Raw genomic sequence first — 13,140 nt, forward strand, 5'->3', positions numbered from 1 at the left:
ATATAACATAATAAATTAATCAAAGTACTAAACTGATTTAGGAAAAAGTAGCAAACATAAGTGTTGGTAGTTTATTTTTATTTTGATGCAATGAGTGAGAAGGGTGAAGACGTCCAAATTCACCACATGCAAGGTTTTTGAAGGACAATAACTGGGTAGACAATGGTTGAGTTGAAACAATAGATGTAGAGTTCTGTGTGAGGCGGCGGTGTTGAAGAGAGTGACTGCTCTGGCAGAAATGATTTCCTGTATCAGTCATGGAGAGACGAGTGGAGAGACAGCCAGCTCTCCCTCTAACGGACTGAGTCAACTCTGTGTGTCCAGTAGCTAGTGGAGCGGCTGGTAAGGTTAATCCATAGTGGATCCAACAGTCTATTCAGTGTCCACCACGACTTGAAATGTGTCTACTTGGAAGCTATCTACAGATCCAGTCTTCTTAATCAGTTCAATAAGTCTGACTGTGTTCATTTTCTTTGTTCAGTTGCAGAAAATGTACATATTTTGTAAGATGCTGTTCAAACAAGATACAGCACCAGAACAGGTTACACAGGAGCTATTCAAATAAATCACTCCCTGACTCTGTCAATTGACACCAACCAGGATTGGGAGGGTTACTTTAAAAATGTATTCCATTCCATTGTCTTCTCAAGCACCAACTATCAAATATCTATCCTGATTGTTGGCACTTGACAATCACCTTTCCCTGAATTTTACTCAGGTGTAACTAAAGTCTGATTTAAGGGTTGTTTGTATTTCACATCATTAATCAGAATCTGCAAAGTAACTGAAATAAATGTAGTGGAGTAAAAATACCAGGTTAACCTTAAAGAAAGCCCTCAGGATTATAAAAGACCCCCATCACCCCAGCTACAAACTGTTCTGTCTGCTGCCGTCTGGCAGGCGGTACTGCAGCATCAGGACTAAAACCACCAGACTCAGGGACAGCTTCATCCTACAGGCCATAAGACTATTAAACACCTGAACTTTGAAACAACATCCATAACATTCATCTGGCTGCTGCTTAGAAATGATTTGTCTAATATATCATATTCCAATCACTTGTATATAGAGTGCCGAAGTCCCTCCCCTTCCGGTGGACCTCCATGGGACCTTATTTCGGAAAAATTATGTATTGACGTCAATGGAGAGAGAAAGATTATCTTTCGATCCCGTTTGAATTGGGCCACGAATTACACATATGATGTTTGTCAATTTAAAAGATAATTTTGCAAGTCAAAAAAAATTAAATGTGTTGTAAAACTGTGAAGTAACACATTTGTTTGTGTGAAACGCTCAATGAACTACATCTCTGGTCAACAACACACGTCACCAAGATGGCCGTCACTACTGTCTTGTCAACAAAACGATTGACTACCCTCACTATCACCACAATGAAACACGTCCAGAAGAATGTCATGCAAAGCTGCCTGCCTGCCTTCCTTTGATTCTCTCTGAACTGCCTGGTCTTTTTAATTTCAACCATTTGTGCAGATAGCATGAAGTATAAAAGATCGCCGATGCTAGCGTTAGCTAGGGGTGTTGAAAATAATCGTTTCTACGATGCATTGCGATGCGGACGTGGACGATTCGGTATCGATGCAGTGACGGAAGATTACCGATTATAGCGTAGTAACGTTGCTTCCTGATTTTCCGGCCGCGGCTTTACTATAACGTTTTTTTTTCTGTCACTTTAATATCAAATCGGTCGGTGACGCAGAGATCAGGGAACAGACGTGACAGCGGCACCAAACACGGAGCAGTCTGCTTCATCCACCAACACAAGAACACCAGTCCAGAACCAACAGCAGAAGGACCCGCTCTGAATCACTCCGTGTCGCTGCGGCTCAGACACACAAGGATTTATGTTTTTCAAAAATAATCGCGTTACAATCATGTCAGGTTTTTGGTGGATTTAATTAAGTCTTGGATTGCAGAGTATGAATGTCCTCTAGCAATTTTCAGACGATATTATTATATACGTGTGTAAAGTTTGTGAAGGCAGGAGGAAAAATATGGGCTCAGAACAGTCTCATAATACACACATGCACACAGAAGGATTCACACTTGAATTTCATGATCCGCAAAAGGATTCACACTTGTATTTCCGGATCCACACTTGTGTTTTTCAATGCACACACAAATGTGTTCCGTTTCATATACATGTAAATAAAATCCAAATACAGAAAAAAGTTTTACATATGTATTTTTGATCCTCACATATTTGTTTTCCGTTTAAATTCCCTACACCTGCAAACACAAACCGCTTTCTGTGCACGGATCGCTGTGCATTCGTGTGTTTTTTGAGACTCCCCTGACGGTGACCCGATTCGTACTTTTTCTATCTATAGCCAATCAGATGTCTCCTCAATTCTAAGCCAATCACATGAGCGCGTCCCCACAAGGGTAGATTTATTGCGTTCATGACACTTCATATACGCATTTTGCGCTGTCCGGAGCAGGGTGGACAGAATTTATTTTACCGGACAAATTTGAAACTTACCGGTCATGTTTCAATAATAATAATAAGAAGAAGAAGAAGAATTGTGTAGCAGAGTTTCCGTTAGCAGGTAATTACCGGACTATGACCGGATGGCTAATAACACGGGAGTAAGAATCATCTATTTTCCTCTCTCCCTCTCTCCTGACAGCCCGTCAGTTTCTCATGCAGCTCGCTAAAACTTCACTCGCGTTTATGTCCATATCGATCAGATCCAGCTCTCCTGATCGGCCTTTATAGAGAGCACCGATCAAACTATTAAGAGTGAATATCGGCCGATAATGACCGGCGGGGCTCCCCCCGTTGACAGTTCACTGTCTAGCACTGGCTTCGTAGTGCACTGATCGATTAGGCTAAGCTAACCTGTAGCTGCTCCCTCCACACTCACAACAACTTCATACAGACATAAATAAAGCAGCTGTATTTGCCATACAGGAAACACACATTTAAAACGGTTTTGCCTGCCGTTTTTGTGTACACAAGCATTCATTAATGGTTCGGAAAGTGGCAATGTACTGAGAGTGGAGGTGTCCTGAGATTAGCGCCTGCAGACAGGCTCCATGGACCGGTCAGCTCCGGACAGCGCAAAATGCGTACATGAAGCGCTACGTCATGAACGCAAGAAATCTACCCTCGTGGGGGCGCGCTCATGTGATTGGCTTAGAATTGAGGAGACATCTGATTGGCTATAGATAGAAAAAATTACAAGTACGAATCGGGTGACCGTCAGGGGAGTCTCAAAAAACCCACACACGAATGCACAGCGATCCATGCACAGAAAGCGGTTTGTGTTTGCAGGTTCAGGGGATTTAAACGGAAAACAAATACATATGTAAAACTTTTTTCTGTATTTGGATTTTATTTACATGTATATGAAACGGAACACATTTGTGTGTGCATTGAAAAACACAAGTGTTTCCCATTGTGACACCACTGTGGCCAAGGACATCACCCGCCCCGCTGCGGCAGCCACTCCATGGATCAGATTATTCATCTGACCGATGCAGCGGTCCGGATAATCGCTCCCGTCCTGAGGCGGTGTCTCGGTCCCTACACTTAGAAGGATCATATCCATTATAACGGTGAATGCATTGATTTACTTAAGCACCATATAATGATCAATTAAATTAAATTAAATTAAATATTCTAAACGGCACTGAGCACTATAGCAAGGTTTTTGAATTTATTATAAAAATAATTCAACTCAAAGAAAATGAGTCAATGGAACAAACTGGAATCATTATAACCAGAGTTGGGTGTACGCGTTACTGTAATAATATTACTTTTGTCGGTAACGGAGTAGTGTAACGCGTTACTTTTATAATTCAGTAATCACACTACAGTTACTAACATTGCCCCGACACGTGTTACTTCGTTACTTTTATAAAATCAGTCATAATCACACTGACAGACAAGAGGGGTTTCCGCCGCAGGTTTATATGTACGTAATCTGCGCGACTTGCGCGTCCACATCTCCACGTGCAGTGCTGCATAAACATGGCAGAGTCAGCGATAACTTTCGAGGGGTGGAGGTATGCCCATTATTTTGAGTTCGTCCGAAGAATAGACAGGAATGTGACGGTGAGGTGCAAACTGTGTCCAGGCCAGAAGCTGTTATACACTGCTGCAAACACCACGTCAAACCTCAACAAACACCTGCAAAGAACACATGCTAAGGTGAAGCTAATAGCTAAGGACTGGACCCCCGAACCCAGAGTGAGGATGTTGTGAGTGCGCCGCCGCCGCGGCACACATTAGAATTTGGAGGACCGGTAACCAAAGCAGAGATGGACAGGCTTGTAGCATCCTTCATAGTAGAGGTAATGTTGCCCATTTGCACAGTGGAATCACCATCGCATCGTTCAGAGATATACTGCGCAAAATACAGATCGCAGGAGACAGAGGACAGCCATAGTCAGAGCTATCTGGATCAGTCTTATGCGACAATGGAAACTGAACTAAAGAGAACATTTGAAACTTTAGCAGTCTGCGTGATCTGCCTGTAGGGAGGGGCGGGCCGGCCCTGCGAGTAAAGTAACGAGTAAAGTAACGAGTTACTTTATGTAGAGAGTAACGAAGTAGTGTAATATATTACTTTTTTTTTTTTAAAGTAATATGTAATATGTAATATATTACTTTTTTTTAGTAACGACCCCATCTCTGATTATAACTATAATTAAAACTCTCAATAAATGAAGTTGCACTGAAAACAACTCAGTCATAACTTAAAACATTTCTTTTTGAGTTTGGTTAATGTCATGGAAATGAGTCACTCCAGCTTTTGGGGAGGATTAAGTTATGTTAACTTACTTCCTTTATTAAGATGTACTGTTAGGTTTTACAGTGTACCCTAAGCCTAACCATATCCCTTTTATTTTAAATTGTATAATGTCGGAGTTTTTTTGCCGTCCGCGAGGAAAAGAAATGGGGCAAAGAGCCTCAGAATACTGACATCTGTATTTTTTGTCATTCTTTTTTTTTCCTTCTAATTTGTTATTATTTGGTGCAGGCACGAAACATACTAATATAAATACATTGCTTCTAAAATCGTTCTGTCAGAATACTGAAATCTGTATTTTTTTTATCCGTTTTTCCTTCTAATTTGTTATTATTTACATTGCTTTTAAAATCGTTCTGTGTGACACGAAAAAAATGGGGAAATCGTGCTGGTGAACACGAATCAAGAGATTAATTTCGTGACTATAACACGAAATGCCGTGAGACTGTGTTGGTATAGTATGTCAAATAAAGAAATTATTTTTAAGAAAATGTTACTGTAACAAAAACATTTCAATCCACGCCCATGAGTGTGTGAACTTTATGAAGTAGTAGTGGGGGTTGTTGTTTGTAATTATTTACAGTTGTGGTAGAGCGGCAGACTGAAAAGTAGAACAAACAATAGCAGAGGCGTTTTTTGATGGGGAAGTGTGTCTTTGATTTGAACACCACTTTGAGTTATTATTATTAACCAGCGAAAAAGTGGATCAATGTATAATCATCTTGTTTATGCCGCTGTTGATGCTGAGGTGGGCAGCCAACAAAGAAGGAGGAGGATGAAGAAGAGAAAGGCTTCCCCTGATCATCTGCATACATCATCTATGGACCTCCAACACAGCCACACACTTTAATAGAGTCCTAAAAGAGAAATTGGAAGAATGGGGTGCTTCATCCCTACTGCTCCAGAACAGACAACCAATCCCAGCAGAGACCACAGAGTGGAGGGCATCCATCTGCCCCAGTCCTCACAAGGCTCTTGAAAACCATGCTCAGCAGAGCAATTATCAAATTATGGTGCTCTATTGCAGCCAAGAAGAAGACGTGGTTTAAGGCCATGTCACTCCAAGCCCACAAACCTGGTAAGACAGAGGCAGTGAAGGCATCACACCTCAAACCCCATGGTTCACTCCAAAGCACAAGCATGGTGTGAAGCCACCACTAAATCTATATGAACCAACCAAACACCATGGAGATATACCAGAACTTTTCTGATGACAAGAAACATGAACACCATTGATAGAAAACCAAACAAGATCATCTTGAAAAAATGTACAGTGATTCAAAAACAGATTCATGACCATTTCATGTAATTTGCTAATTAATGACCCCACAGACGATCTGATAAATGAGGCATGGAGAAATATGACAACTGTGATAACACCTACACCAGCCCAGCCCATTTGACCGGACTGGCCTTGGATTTGGAGCATCTGGGACCTACTGTGAAGGATGATTTGAAACCCAAAAACAAAAGAAAGTTTTCTCACCAAAAAACTCCTTCAGGCTTGCAACAAAGGGGATAAGAGATGGAAAACTTCTCTTTGTGAAACAGGTCTCAGTGTGTTCCACTATTCACATAGCAAACTCTCAGAAACCATCATCTGAGGCAAAGGGAACAATGATGGTGGATTTATGGGTTAGGGTTAGGACATGAATTGGTACAAAACCCTGTTTCAGAACTTTGTCGACATTGACTGTCACTGGACACATTTTCCTTTGGAGAACGTCTCAGCTTAAGGAAGTACCAATGGAATGATCTACACCAGGAAATACAATATACCCATACACCCATTGCAACCACACCGATGCAGTACCAGGCCAAAGAGGGGACTGAAGGACGTAGAAAGTGTGTTATTTACAAGATAGAAATACATCTGTGTTTCTTTTTTCTTTTGCGTAAACCACCAGCATCAGCCATCAGCCATCAGCCAGATTACATACAACAATGGGAATTTATATCAGGAAGAAATCAACAGTCTTGCAGAGTGGTGCTGAGAGAGCAACCTACTGCTCCAAGGTCATCAAAACCAACAAACTGATTGTTAATCATAGGGAAAGAGTAGGCAAAGAAACACAGCCCTGTCTACATCAATGGACCAGTTTTAAGTTCCTGGAAATAGGCATTACAAACAACTTGACATGGTCATAACACATCTCTATCCTGCTTAAGAGAGCTCAGAAACAGCTTTATTTCTTTAGGAAACTTCAGAAAGCAAAGTTATTGTAAACTTTTACAGAGGTGCAATATGAAGCATCCTAACTCAAAATATTACAAATTGGCGTTGTTGTGCACAGCCTCTGCATCCGGCAATTAAAACCACCCATCATTGCTTACCATCCACAAAGCATCTGTGATATCCGTGAGGGAGGTACCCACGCAGAGCCCAAAAGGTACCAAAAGATCCCAAAATCCCACCCTAGCCACAGCTGGTCCACCCTTTTTCCGTCTGGCAAGAAATACAGAAGTATCAAAGGCTCAACCAAGAGAAAACAGAGTTGCTTCTTTTTAAAGAAAGAAATGTTTTCCTGTTTTTAATCCCTTTGTTTAGCGTAAAGGGACTATAATTGACATTGTGTTGTGCAATCCTGTTTTGAAGAATGATAATACATTATATTTAAACCTTAAATCTACATAATGCACAACCCCAAACCTTATTTACATTATTAATATTCTCCAGTGAGATTTACAAGAGGTCATGTTGTTAATGACCAGAAACCATGTCTCCTGGATATATGTACTTCAGTTCCACTAATCAGCTCAGAATAGTTGACACTTTAACATGTTATGACCTGTATTTAGATAATGGGAAAGCATCTGAGTAGATGAATTCATTTAAAGTCAAAATCACATTTTTAAGATGTTTGTTTTCTATATGCAGGCAGTAAACCAACATCACACCTACTCACTGAAGGAATACTGACAACAACAAATAATAGAAGGCCATGCCCCCATGTTAACAATTAAAATACCAATTAAAACTTGCACTACGTAGAGTGCAATAATGAAAAAAACAAAACAGGATGGCAACATGACTGTTCTTAAACTGAAAAAAATGGACATAGTAAATGCAACGGAATTAGTTCATGTTCTGTCTCTGAATGTGATTTCATTAAGCAGACTTCATTTATTTATTGAGAATGTTAAATCTACGTATTTAAATCGCTTTGACTGAACGTGATTTAATTGAAACATTTTAATCAATGTAATCGAATGTGGTTAGAACCGGAAATGAAGTATATATTCAAATGGTGTCCGGAGCTGTGATTGGTCCTCAGGAACTGCCGAAAAAAAGTACAGAAGAAGAGGTGTCGACAACCGCGAGAAGTATCAGTTGGTAACACAAAGCCAACCTCTGTGAGAGACTCCAAAAGTAAGTTAATTAAATGTAATGTTTCTGCTGAATAAATGTTTGTACCCCTTTCCAATATAGTGCTGTGTTCGTTCGGTATGTTACAATTACGGGGACGTGTGTATATACATGACACCATATATTGCTAATGTTAGCTATCAAGCTAGTGCTGACATTAGCAAATTGTATCACATTTATTGTTGATGACAGATGTATTAAGAATCATTTCGTTATCACCATACCCGCTAATTGGGCTAATATATACAGGCTATGGTTTCGGGCCATTGTTACTGGCAGAGGTGGAGAAAGTATTCAGTCTGCTTCACTTTTGCGGTTACTGCTGTGGCGTTTGTGTGAGCAGTGCGCCATGCCTGTGTCGGGCATGGCGCACGTGTGGCTGTGTTTGTGAGTGTGCTCGCGCGTGTATATGTGAGTCGGGTCTCGGTCAAAGTAAATACATTTATTTCGCTTATTTGCCGTGATTTCATTGTAATAAACGTATAACAATGAGGCCGAATCAACAACATACTGACACCGATTAATTTAAACCATGATTGACTACTGTGGGAAGTGTAGTTAAAAAAACTGCAGGCAAAACACTTTAAAGCAGCCATTTTCTGAATGGAGATCGGATCGGGCTAAGCTATCGTTGTTGGTGCCCTTTCCACACTTAAAATAACCTCATATAAACTTTTAAAAAACAGCGACTGTTTTCCGCATGCCAAGGACAGTCTGTGACAAGGATTATTATTAATTTTCTGAACAAATATGAGATAATGTGGGGCTCTGTGCTGCCAACGGCTGAAGTTTTGTTGTGCCGATTTAACATAAAGTCAGTGACGACGGACGGACATTCTTGCCTGCACGGCTTCACTCGTGTTGGTTGCCAGCACAATTAGCCTCCGCTTTAACTACCGCCAACTGCACGTTCAGGCAGTTACAACGCTGTAAAGTAGTTTGCTAGTTAGCCTAACCATACAGCTTTGAACCGTGACATTCGCGTCATCATGACGCTATGTTTAGCTAATGTTAGCTATCTAGCTAGCACTGGCATTGTTTAACACACACACACACACACACACACACACACACACACACACACACACACACACACACACACACACACACACACACAGAGAGAGACAAGAGCAGAGAGGACTTGTTATATTTAAGTATGTATTATATATATTCCATGTGCTTTTGTTAAAATTGTTTGTAGTCTTTTATCTCATTATTTATCTTAAATTCACTGATTCTAAATATTTTCCTTCATAGGTTCATCATCCTCTTTACCACTTACCACTGAAAGACCCACACAGAAAGATTTTATATTGGTAAGAGCTATTATATTTATGTTCAACTGTGTTGTGTTGTTGGTGGTTGTTTTCTCCCTGATGTTAAACAATGATCAAATTCCTTTTTGCTTTTATGCGTTTTCAGATCAACTCTGAATTCAAGAGAATCACGACCAAGCCACTACAATCAAAATTCCTGTCTCAGCTGGACCTCCACTCTGGCACCCTGATGAAGCTGTTCCAAAAGCGAGGAGGACAGCTTGGGGGAAGGCTGGAAACAATAATTTCGCAAATGGCTAATGTAAGTGATACAGGATTCTCACAATTATGAATAACCTATAAACATAAATGATTTTGAAAATGTTTTTTGAGAATCACGAATTTTAGAATTGTGAAAAGTGATGCTACAATATTTTACATTTTAGTTATTACATAATTTATTTGCAAGAATGGCACACAAAAAGTGCTCATCGCCAAGAAGACCATTAGTGCTTTTTCTTTTCTTTTTTTTTTTATCTTTCTCCTTTCAGTAGTGTAGTAGCTCCGCAGTGAAAGTGACCAGAGTGCCGGCTGACAGCAGCTCTAACACACACTGCTACTTTTTGGTCCTTCAGTGCCACTGTAGATTCTCTGATTGAGTAGAGCGTTGCCATTCCCTCTCTAACCACACGTTTAGCTAAAACACCCTAATTCTACACATTGTAGCTTTAACTGACCCTGTCTTGAGCCATCTATCCATCTCAATTTTAAATGTGATATATAATAATTCAACTCGTATATCCACTGACCACAATTTGAGAAAGATGTCCAGGGGATGTGGAGCTCACAACAGGGCTTGCACTTTCTTAGGAACTGTGATGTTGTATTCTCAAAGTAATATGTATCCAAATGACAGTTCACACCAGTAGTTGACTTGAATTAAAGCACAAGACCTGTAATAAGACACTAATCAAGTACATTTACTTTCAGTGTGATGATGTAGATGCTGGACGCGAGTCTTATCATCAAGGGACTATGCATCTACATGGGGGAAGATCCAAAAGACCTTGTGCGAGAATATGTGGTATGTACAGGAATCTGCCTGCTTAAATTCAATATTTCATCGTTGCTGCTTGAATTAACTTAATACATTTGGAACGTGACTTAGGGGGTAGGTAAGTTTGAGAAACCGGCTCGAGATACACTTTTTGTTATATTCCATGGAATGCTCTTAACATCCCGATAGCAATGAATATCTTAAGTGCTTTGACAAAAAATCCATAGAAAAATGTCATCTGTGGAAGCCGTAATACTGTAAAACGCACGATGGCCTACCTGCCTGTCAGCCTTCCATCTGTGCACAAACTTATCTCGTGCCCTCATTGGTCATGTGCACGTTCGTGTGTGTTGGAGGAGGGGCTCTGTAAGGAAGTGGCAGATTTTTTCCGGTTGTGTATTTTCAAATTCTAGCGCACTCGAGCCGGTTTCTCAAACTTACCTACCCCACCTTTAACTAAATCATCGATTGTTTGAATAATAACAAAACAATCAGTGTTTTAGCTCTATGTAAATCTTCACAAACTCAATAACTGTTCTGTTATCATTCTATTTGTCTCTGTCATAGCCACTGTTGCAATTACAGGTACAACTCAATAAATTAGAATATCGTGGAAAAGTTTATTAATTTCAGTAATTTTGTTTAAAATAGGTCCCCTATTATGCAACACTTTTTTTCATACATTTCAATGTTCATGTCTTTTACATGTATGTGTCCCCAATGTGTTAAGAGACTCCCAGGATCTCAGGGAAAAAAATCTATTTTCTATAGTTCTAGTGATCCAACTCAGACGGAACCTACTGAATGTTTTGTTTTTATTAGCTATAAATTGTAATCATCCAGATTAAAGCAAATACACACTTGGAATAATTAACTTTGTGTGTAATGAATCCATGTAATATGCGTTTCACTTTTTAAAGAGTTACAGAAATCAATCAACTTTTCCACAATATTCTAATTTATTAAGATGCACCTGTACCTCTACCACTTGTGTAAACATTCATTTGGTCAAGGTCATTTTTCAATTAAATCTTTCATGTCTCTTTTTCTTTCATTCAATTGCAATTTTTCCTTTTATACTTGTGGAGTAGTTGCATACATATTTACTTTGGAGCATTTGAACAAACTAGTAAGTGAACACGGCAACTAGTGCCACACAAGGACGTGTCCCACTTGTTATACTCAGTAAGGCATAGCCAGCTTAAAGAACACCAGATTGATTCATGTTCTGCTGTAATTACTTGATTATTTTATCTAAATTTAATTTGATATCTTTAATTTACTTTCATTTATAATGTTCAACTTGCCATGGCTAGATCTATACTATGCCTTCCCGTATTTATTTATTTTTTGATTGGGGCTTGGTTTGAGGTCTTATTTGCTTACATTTTGCCGTTTTTTTTTTACAGGACACAGATGAAGGCGCCATCAAGGACACGACTGTGGGGATTTACGTTCTTAAAGATGCTTCCACTGATGAACCGGAGGACATCGGGATCGTTCTAGAAGGCGTCAAAGTCTTGACAAATCTGGATAATGTAGCATTAGCTTTTGCAATGCTGTTCGGACTAATGTACGCGTTGAATTTGAGCTACCCTGCTGACCTCCGCTACACCTTTGAAGTAGTCCAAAGCATTATTATGGAACTGGACTGCGGTAAGCTCTCAAACAAAGCAACTGCTCTGAAAAACAGGCTCCTTCAGTGAAACGGTTCAGAGACTGCTGCATGCAAGGAACCCCAAACAATTGAATCTGTTATTTTTTCTCTGTTATGTTTGGTATTGAAATACCATTTTAGGATTTGTTGTTGTATGCTTCGTTACAACTTCTGTTTTTAACCTGAGACAATTTTAAAGACCATTGCTGTCTTTAGTATTTGTGTTTGAGACTCTATTATAAGAAACCTGTCAATCCTGCATGTGTCTGAAATCTTTTATCTAGCATCCCTCCCCTGCTGAGAATTTAAGGAACTGTGTAACTGTTCAGCCTGTTCACTCTTATTGTTCCTTCATATATTTCTTCGAGACTGATGTTGGTCTAGCCACCACAGGTCATTTTATGTCACAAATGTTCAGGTTAAAGCATAGTTCCATGCTTTAATTATTCAATGTTCCATGCTGCAGTATTTTTCTATATTGCCTGTGCTACATCACCTCTTTTAATTGTTTAAAAATATATATATTTTATAAATTCTATTGTTACTGTGAAAAGGGTAAAACCCCGAATTAAACCACATAATGGAGAACTAGTTTGAATGTACCTAAGTGCGTGTATAGTGGTATTCTTGTTGCTTATTTAAAGCTCAATAAAGTGTTTTGATACAGAACTGCTTGATTTTGTATTTGCCTCCATTGGAAGCTATGTGTGCAATGTATTTGAATGAGATAGACTTAACAAGTCATATTTGAAATTGCTTTAAACACGCATAATACGTTTTAATAATATTAGCATGAAAAATTCAAGTTAAATTTACTGGTCAAAATCTAGCAACCAGAACATGATGAAATAGCTTAAAACATAGACAATACATTTGAATAATAGCATGAAAAAATCATGTTAGAATTACAGGTCAAAATGTAATAAACAGAACATGATGAAATTGCTTTAACATTTCTCAATAAAATGGGATTGCAGGAGCTGAAAAATATCATGTTGAATCAACATGATTATTTCTAGTGATGTGAA

Source organism: Trematomus bernacchii, unplaced genomic scaffold (genome assembly GCF_902827165.1).
Source record: "Trematomus bernacchii unplaced genomic scaffold, fTreBer1.1, whole genome shotgun sequence".
NCBI classification, from domain to species: Eukaryota; Metazoa; Chordata; class Actinopteri; order Perciformes; family Nototheniidae; genus Trematomus; species Trematomus bernacchii.